This window comes from Phaethon lepturus, unplaced genomic scaffold (assembly GCF_000687285.1).
Source record: "Phaethon lepturus isolate BGI_N335 unplaced genomic scaffold, ASM68728v1 scaffold42484, whole genome shotgun sequence".
Classification (NCBI taxonomy): domain Eukaryota; kingdom Metazoa; phylum Chordata; class Aves; order Phaethontiformes; family Phaethontidae; genus Phaethon; species Phaethon lepturus.
In genome coordinates, this window is record NW_010534778.1 from 3,153 (window position 1) to 12,679 (window position 9,527).

The following is a 9,527-nucleotide window of genomic DNA, read 5'->3' on the forward strand; positions in this document are numbered from 1 at the left end:
GGTAAAGCTTTTACAGTTCCCTCACAGAAGACACCACCACCTGCAATGGCCATTCACCAGCAACTGCACCACGAGAAGGAAAAATCCCTTTCATTCTCCTACAACAAATGAAGCTGCAGAAAGGACAGGAAAAACAGGACCTGCTCTGTTTCCCTTCAGCTCATGTCCTAACCTTACCTTCTCCTCCTCCCTCTTTTTCCGGTAAAGCTTTTACAGTTCCCTCACAGAAGACACCACCACCTGCAATGGCCATTCACCAGCAACTGCACCACGAGAAGGAAAAATCCCTTTCATTCTCCTACAACAAATGAAGCTGCAGAAAGGACAGGAAAAACAGGACCTGCTCTGTTTCCCTTCAGCTCATGTCCTAACCTTACCTTCTCCTCCTCCCTCTTTTTCCAGCCAAGTCTTAATGCACAGGGAGGGGAATAATCCTGCTTTGGGGTAAGCTGCTCCAGTCCCCTCCGAACACTCAGGAGGCCGCCCAGGGTACCTGCCGACACACCAGCCGTGAATTCGGACACAGCGCTACGGGCGTTTTGGGCTCACGGGTACATTGGTGCCGTACCTACGGACTACGTTTCCACTCCTCTCTCACCAAAGCAATTTTCATGGCTGGGGATTCAGCCCAGGATCTGCCCTGGGAACAGCACTGCCCAATTTCTTGTTTGCGTAGAAAGGAGTTGTCTTGTTAAGAGATGAAACCAGGAAAAAACAGAAGGGAAACAAGAGGATGGGAATGAATTTTTTTGGATCTGTTCCTTCTCTGTTCCTCTCCCCTGTCATGCTTGAACAAAACAAATAAAGACTCACTACAATTTCCCCCCTTTCAAAGGAGATTGGGGGGGGGAATTGGGACACAGAGTTTGCTGTTCCCTCGATCTGAGCAAGGCTTTAAACCCAAAAGTGTGGGGTTTTTGCTACGTAAGATTAGAGATTGACACCTGCTTTCACTGCAAACTGAAATGACGCATTTTAGATATAAAAATCTTTTGCCAAACATGTCCAGAAAGATGCTGCTTTTGGATTGTCATAAGAAAAAGTTAGCATTTTTCAATAAAAATCTGACAGAATAGTTTCTCATACAGAGAAAAATGTCAACATGAAATCAGCATTTTATACAACTGATATTTAAAAAATTATTTACTTGACAAAATTGAAAAGTTTCTTTGGAGTAAGGTTGTCCTGACTTTTTTTTGTGTGCAAAGTTAAGCTTCCTACCACAAAAATTTGACCTCAAAACCTTGATAGACTTAGCCAAGTTCCTCCAGCAGGGAAGCACAGCCAAGTCTTCTTTAAAAGTCATCTTGAGCTGCAAGAGATTGAAACCAACAGAAGAAAGATGGGTTAAGGGCAGGAAGCCCAACTCTATCACGAGTTTCCCTACCAACCCCTTAGTCTTTGCCTCAGTTCCTTCTTGACTTGGACCAGCATGGCAAAGAGCCGAGTTAAGGTCGTGAAGAACCACGCTTAGCTTCACCCCAAGGAGGCACCATCAGCAAGGCAACAGGAAGCACCATTTGCATTTATTTGCCAAAAGAGGAAGGAGAAGGAAGGTAACTATGTAGAAGTTTTAAGTAATCATTTATAAATTAAGAAGAAACAGACCTCACAAACCTATAATCCCACGCATTTCTGCCACATCACTCAGCAGTTCCCGTTGGGCTATCATCTAACCCAACCCTTCTTCATCAGAGCAGCACATGAGCTGTGGCCCTCCTCACCAGTTCCCTCCTGTAGACCACCAGAGAAATTCCAGCTTTCTCCATGCTAGGGAACAGGGTTTCTAGCTGTCGAAGATCCTGGCCTCTCTACAACTGAAGCTGAAGCTCTGAGAGGTTTAGTTGTAATGTTTTATGCAACACCAAATACAATATCCAATTATATGTTACATAGCACATTCTTATTTATTTTTTTATTTAAATTATATGCATGTAATATCCAAAAGAAAGGTGGGACCTGGAACTGGAGGAAATCATCTGTAGATAGATGGAAATAGCTACAAGGCCAGCTCATTGACATTTTGAGTACTAGGCAAACCTCACAAGCAGCCGCTGTCTGCTCAGCGTCTGAACAAGGAGAAAAAGCACCCTCAGCTTTTTGTAAAAACAGGATTTTAAGCTTCAGACTCCACACTGGAAACCTCAGCTTACATGTTTTTTTAGAAAGAGCTAAACAAATTTTGGTCACAACTTTAACCTCTTCAGTGAGGCTCTGCATACCACCCTCCTAGGACTGTCAGCACTGACAGAAGATGTTTCAGACCCTCTCTGAAGATCTGGGCAAGGTTAATGCTGGGACATGTAACATTTAAATGCTAAAGCCACGAAACTCCAAAAAGATATTCATTGTGATCTTGAAAAGAATGGCAACCCTCTGCCAGTACAAGATTTCTAAACTACTATTTTAAGTGCTGCTGTGCTGGTAGGAAGAGGAGAGAGCTGAGCAAGTCCCACCATTCTCTCCAGGCATCTCTGAAATCGAGAGGAATTTGTCCAATACGTAACTCTGAGGACAGGGGGAAAGAAATAGTAACCTAGCAAGGTTTCACAGGAGAAAGCAACAGTAACTGCAATGGCTGTGTCTCTCTGAAAGACCCCACCTCATTTGTGTTGCAGGAGATGGGCTCCTTATGAACACCGCAGGTCAGGCAGATCACTCTCTCACTGGATTAACGAGAACCATTTATACCATTGTCCTCCACAGTGACACCACCTCTGTTCAAACAACTTACCACACCTAGTATCATCGCATCAGCACCATCCTAAACCAGCGCTCTCCATCAGCGAAGCCAGTAACAAACCTGTTGCTGTTAGGATCACCCAACTCACCTCAAAGCTCCACCATGCAGAAGTTCAGACACCTGCATCCCCACAAGTGGCTCTAGCTCCCTGTACTTGTATGGCAAGTTTCCATCTCGGGAACCTTCATTTTGCCACAAACCTAACAGCAGAAAGACTAGGGCAAAGGCAATCCCCAGAAAAAAAGGAAGATGATGTTGCTTTTATAGACAGTGCTCTCACACAGATCAGAGCGTACTGAGGCTACGCCATTTCTTACACTATATCCCAAAGCTATGACAACACTTCACCTTTTTCTTCTTTTTAGAAGCTTTGTTTACAGCAAAATCCATAAATAGAAGAGGACCTGAGAGCTATTTCCCATCAGTGGAATGTCTGAAAGCGGGGAAAGAGATGCTGGGATTTGGGAGAAAGGAAGGAGCACAAGTTCTTACAGTTACTACATCCACATTCAGCCCCAACACCTGGTAATAAATCAGTGAAGTAGAAAGCACTTCTCTACCTAGCCATATAGAAACACACTGCTGGAAGATGTAAGGCAACAACTCCTCTTAATAGACACACATTCACGTCAAATGGCACGTCACATTATTTTGCTTTGTGTGCGCACTAAAAATTCATGTCACTAGTAGCTGGCCAGCTGGACCAAAGGAGAGCTCATTCCTCTGAAGAGGTTAGGACTATCTACAACCCCTTCAGGTAGGGCTGGTGACAACTCCAGTCCCCTAAACCTTCAAGTCCTGTGTCACCTCTTGGACAGACTTTTTATTCCAGCACACAACTTCCCCTGGAGGGAATTAGTCCCAGGCGATACAGTACCTGCCACACAGTGGGTTTACATATGCTGGAGACCATCACCAAATCTAAGCTCTTTTGCCTGATTAGATATTCAAATAAAAAAAAAAAGGGAGTCGGTAACTCTTAGTATCAGTCCAGCACTGTTGAACCCTAAATTACCATCCTTGAATTGCGAATTCTTTGAAAATGCAAGAGGACCTCTTGTACCAACATGATCATGGCTAGTTCCATCAACGCACCTTCGTATCTGTTACGGAGGAGAAGCCTGGCCCATCCACTTTCTCCAATTTCATCTCTGCCAGGCACCATCTACCGAATGTGTTAGTGCTGGGTCACCAGCCTTTCAGTCAAGCGTTGTTCTTGGCTTAATGCAAGGAAGAGCTGCATGTATCCATACAACATACAAAACAGCCATAGACCATGCACAGATGATCACATGGACAAAGCAGACGCATGGATGCTCTCCTTTCAATACATGCTCCTGTTCGGCATTTCTTGTTGCAGGAACAGTCCATCAACAGCAAAAGCCTCAGGAGAAACAGAGCTCCACATGGCTGAACAGAGTGAAATGCCAGGTTGACTTCCCAGCTTGGGGGGGAATACAGGAATCAGCATCAGACAGTAGATAAGAGTAGGCTAAAAGAGGCAGGAGCTGCACCCCCACACATCAACCTGAACACTTGTATTTTAATGTTTTAATGCCAATGTTACCCAACAAGAAGTCTTTCTTGGGGGTGGGGGGGGAAGAGTGGGACATGGCACCACAAAAGAGAAAAATCATTCTAGTTGCAAACCTTTTCCTTAAGGTTAAGAGTTCATCAGTAGGCTGACCACAGAAGCTATTGTATGGCAGCAGGGAATAAGGGCTGTCCTGGGCAGCTGAAGCCCATTTTCCACTGGTAAGGGACCATGAACACAGGTTTCCCTCAGCACATCCTGAACTGCGGCAAAGAACAAGTCAAGAACCAAAGAAGGTGTCGGCTTCAGGAATTGCTGTGGTACATGGGAAGCAATTACAGCTGCTTTGGGAGACCTGCTTTATTTTCAGGGTCAGAAAAGGCACCCTCCTGAAAGAGAATGTTAAAGGTCAAAAAATGTCTAACAACTGGGGAAGAAAAAAAAACCCACAAAAAGCCCACTGCAGCTTCTCCAGGGCCTCCAGCAAACCGTTCACCATTGGGTTGGTCCCCAGAGCCAGGGGCCGCAGCCTGTGCTGCCACGGGAGGGAGTGCTCCCAGGCTCCCAGTGTTGGCATCAAAGGGTGTACACATGCCCCCAGGTATCCAGGGCACACAACTCATTCGCAGCAACGCTGCCTGTCCAGAAAGAGTACACACAGTTCCTTCACGCAGACGGTAAATACAGCGCTAACCAGCAAACACGGGTAAGGGAAAAGCAAAAGCAGCAATTGCCAACAAGTGATGTTTTACGGAGCAGGATATTCAGTCACTTTATACAGATTCAGTGCCTGGTTCCCCTGTCCAGCAATCCATGCAGGACTTGCTCCCACTCCCCGGACCGTGAAAGGCCCGGTTAGGTGCCCACAGTTCAGCGGTGTGAATTCCCTCCCTTGCCCCTGCCAGCAGCAAACATTTTAGGAAGGCAGCCAGCCTGAACACACTCACACCAGGTGAGAGAAACCCTCCTGCACAGGCATCTCGAGGATTTCAGGCTCTCTGCCATCCTCATGAGCTACATCAATCCAGCACCCCAATCATCAGGTTGCTGGTTGGAAGTATAAGAGCTTGTTGGAGGCCTTCCGTATGTTATGAGCTCTTCATCCCCTGCTGTGTAGTGACAATATTTTACACTTTTAAGTGAGGATGCTGATAGAAACAACAAGTTGTGGCTAGAATTCTCTGCCACACCTTCAGACACATGATTGCATGCTATCTGTCCCACTTGCCATGGCATTTAATTCAGCAAGTACAAACAAGTTTTTAATGCTTCAGATTTAAAAGGATATCACCAATAAAGGTTAGAGACAGCCTCTAGCTATTGCCATGAGTAAAGACAACAGAATCCCTTTAAAAATTTAAAGTATGTATGCTTTTTCCACCCTTCAATACAGAAGTCACCATGCAAAGCAATATTTCCATGAAAAAGTAGCTCCAGTTCAGATGAACAGGAAAAAATACCCATGCAATGACACAGTTTTACCAGATACAGTAATTAAAAATCCCAGTTAAAAAAACAAAACAAAAAGCAAACAAAGTCATCATCAAGTTTTCTGTTTTATTTAAGATTTTAGTTTTAATTCTGAAGAAAGAGGTACATTTCCTTGGTTTTAGTTTTAGCGTCAGGTTATAACCATGTTTATTTATCTGTTTCTTTTTTCCTGTCTTTTCAATACTGCACAAACGTCCAGAAACTACAGGGTTAAGTAAAAGCTGCAGGCAGAGGAGGTCAGAGGTTGCTCCTGATGGTGATCATGTGGCCCCAATGCAGTGCTATCCCAGAGTGCCCTAATCAGGTGAATCTTTGTGTTTTTTTTTTTTAAAAAAAAAGAAAGAGAGACTGACAGAGGAGACAGAAAGACTGAAGTAAATATCACTCGTGTTTCAGCTGCTTATATTATGTATACGCTAGGTATTAAATCTGTGAATACTTTTAAAACATTAAAGTTTACTTTAAATCTAAAGCCAAAATTAAAGAAAAATCTTATTCTCCCCTCTTTAAACCACTCTTTAGCAACATGCCAGTTACTCATAGTTATAAGTGTTTTGTCTTTCAACACACTTCATGTCAAACTGACTGACACAATAAAATCCCTTTCTCAAAAAAAAAAACCTCCAACATAGCAATTTACCTGTGTAGTGCCACACTGAATGCAAAATAAATGCTAGGCCATTGCTTGCCCCACATGTTCAGTAATTTCATTTAAATTAAATACCTTTTTCATGTTTCTGCATTTGATTCTGCATTGCAATTTTCCCCTACTGCAGATTGACACTTTTCCACTAGGCAGAAATACTCATGTGCAAAAGACATAAGACAGTAATATTCTGTAAGCATTGAGACTGCATTTTGATTTCTCTCTCTCTTTTTTTTTTCCTTCACCTTAGAATGGTTAGAAAATATTTCAGTGTATTTCAAACACTGGCTCAGCAGAAACTTAACGAAAAGATACGGTCATGACCCTGTGATGGCATTGCATTTTGGGGGGGAGGTTTGATCAGGAACTGGATTCTTCAGAAAGAAAGATATGACAGGGAACAGTAGGTGGGCATGGGGAGGAGTCAGGGTGGGACACTTCCTGCATTTCTAACGTTTTGGGTTTTATTTTTCTTTTTTTCTTTTTCTTTTTCCTCCTTTCCTAATGACGATCCAGCGCTGAGCTCTGTAGTAGATCTGTGGGGGTTTTACTGGGGGGTCTGAAGGCTGTCTGAAAGCCTGGGGGTGGGGAATGGAAGCTGGTGGGGTTTGAAGGAGGAGAGTAGGGATTCCAACTGGCTCTGTGCAGAGGGATCTGTGTGCCGAAGGGGTTACTGTGGTGCGTCTGTGATGGCGCTGCACTGGGGCCGTCCACCTCTGTGAGGGCCTGAAGAGATTTTAGCCAATGTGGAGGATTGTCATCTTGAAGGGCGTCTAAACTGTTTCCTGTGGAGGCTGGGATACCTACAAAGAGAAAAAAAAAAAACAAACAGGGATACAGGCAAGTCAGAGCAGAAGCAACAAAGCTGAGCACGAAGGAGGTCAATTTAACCTAACAAAAAGCATCAGTGAGAAAACATCATTAGTTTGTACAGAGAATGCATTTTATATTATTATACACAATTACCCTGCCCACAAAACATTTAACATTAAATCCAGATAAAAGAAAGTTCCCCCTCAGAGCACTTCATAAAATACACATTTTTCTATCAGCCTTCCTGACAAGGACTGCATCCCTGTTGACGTGACCTTACCACACCACACTACCAGTACACTGCATGCTTCACCTCCTACTCTGCCTACTTGAATCATGCTTTAGCCTCCCTAACAGGGAAACACAACCAGACAGCCTGATAAGAGAGAGCTTTATAAACAAGTGGAGTACGTCCCTTTTTAAATAACAAAGTCCAGTGAATGCCTTCAGTGCCTCAGGACCAGCAGCGCACATACCGGACATGCCATCCAGCAGAAGGGACACCTACACTGACCCTATAGATAAAGTGCTGATCCGCCTGACTGCCTGCAAAGGTCCCGGGCATGCATTGCAAAGGCCTAGAGGGACACTTTGTTATACCTAGTGGTTCCACAAAAATTCCTGGACCCTTGAGGTTTTGTGGATGGAAGCTGGAAGAGACCACCGCATACTGACTTTTTTCCAGTTGTAAATCAGTTTGTGCCAAATACCCATTTGATGGTTTGCCAGCAGAGCTGAAGGAGTGAGAAACGGTTACCTGTTATGATTGCGGGGTCCATCCAGCTGCCAGGGCTGTCCCAATTCAGGCTGTCGGTGGTGGCAGTGTTGGACGTTGGTACACTGTGGTTGGCGTTGGAGGGGGAAGAAGCATTGGGCAGTCCACCAAAGTTGATGTTAATGTTCGGTAGAAGTGCCCTTAGCCCGTCCTGCCATTCCTTCATATTTAAACTCTCTACAGAACTGCTGTTGTCTGGGAGATTTACCAACAAAAAAAATGAAAGATAAAAAAATAAAAAGCTGAAGTTAGAAACAGATGTCCTTCTTTGGTGGGGTATGGGATTTTGTTTTTACTTTTTAAGCTAAGCATTTAATACTTTCCCTTTCCAAAAACTAGGGTCAATGTTTATATGATTGAACTACTCAGAGGCTGGCAGGTTTTAAACCAAGTGTAAGGGAGTGGGAGAAAGATTTAACTCCTCCCCCAATTCATATTTCCCCATTTTTTTTTCAGTTCAGAGACTTGAATAATCAAGGGCACAGTGGCTCTTCCTCTATTACTATGGGGGGAAGACCTACCAGATCCTTTGTGAGAATATCTCTGTTGTAAGCTAGATTACCCACTTCGGCTGCTTTATTAACGGGCAGCAGGCTCAAAAGGGTTGTTTTCTTTGAAGTATATTAAAATGAAGAAGGCTAGGTAGGGCTTTGCAATAGAAACCAAACATGAGGAACCAGGGAGGTGGAGGAATATCACAAAAGATTTTTGTTTTGTTATAGCTCGCTCATTCACAGCCCTACAGACGTTCTTCCGAAGGAAATGGTAATTAGGCTCTCCAAGTTGGAGGGAGTGCAATTTCCTCTTGCAGTTGAAGAACAGTAGTGAAAATTCTTTAGAGACCTTTTAAAATAATTCCTGACACAGCAACAGCCTCAAAACTTTGGTTAGAAGCAAACCAACTGGACACCAAAACACTCAGGCCTCAACTATTTGCCTAATTGTTTCAGGGCACATACTGAAAAAAGACAACAGGATAACGTGGCTATTGGCACTACAGCAAATGATCCCTGACCACAAACTTTAAACCACTATCTAAAACAGACTATCAGGTTCTACAATCCATCTCCTGCTTTAGGCATCTCAAAGCAAAACAAACCAGAGCATCCTAGTGTTTACCAACCAATACAGAAAGTCATAATTAACTTGTGGTCAAATAATTTTAAAAGGAAGTGTTGGGTAGTACGTTGACAGTACACTCTTTTTGACAAAAAACTTTTTTCTTTTTAAACCATCTCTGCCTGTCCTAATTGAAGACAGGATCTTGATATCAATCAGAAGTGTTACAGTGAGATACTCACATCTACTTCATCAACAATGGAAGAGATCAAAGTCTTCCATTAGAAGATGGATTTAGTCTTCCAAATTAGAGGATATCACTAACTAGCAACTTTATGTGTTGAAGAGTGAAGAAAGCAGTCTTACTTGCTATCAAAACCTGCCTTGGCAATTTTTGTAAAGCTGAATGCTCAGAAAGAACTAATGCCTCAAGCAATTACCTTTTTGCAACTGGGGGTGGGGGGGG

General features: G+C 43.5%; 1 long non-coding RNA gene across 1 annotated transcript; it reads right to left on the reverse strand.

Moving 5' to 3' along the window:
* Positions 1 to 6,658: 6,658 nt before the first annotated feature.
* On the reverse strand, positions 6,659 to 8,159 carry LOC104619661. Its single transcript, XR_738023.1, has 2 exons — positions 7,985 to 8,159; positions 6,659 to 7,217 (listed from the first exon to the last, which is right to left on the reverse strand). It is a non-coding gene; the product is annotated as an uncharacterized LOC104619661 (long non-coding RNA).
* Between the last annotated feature and the right edge of the window lie 1,368 nt (positions 8,160 to 9,527).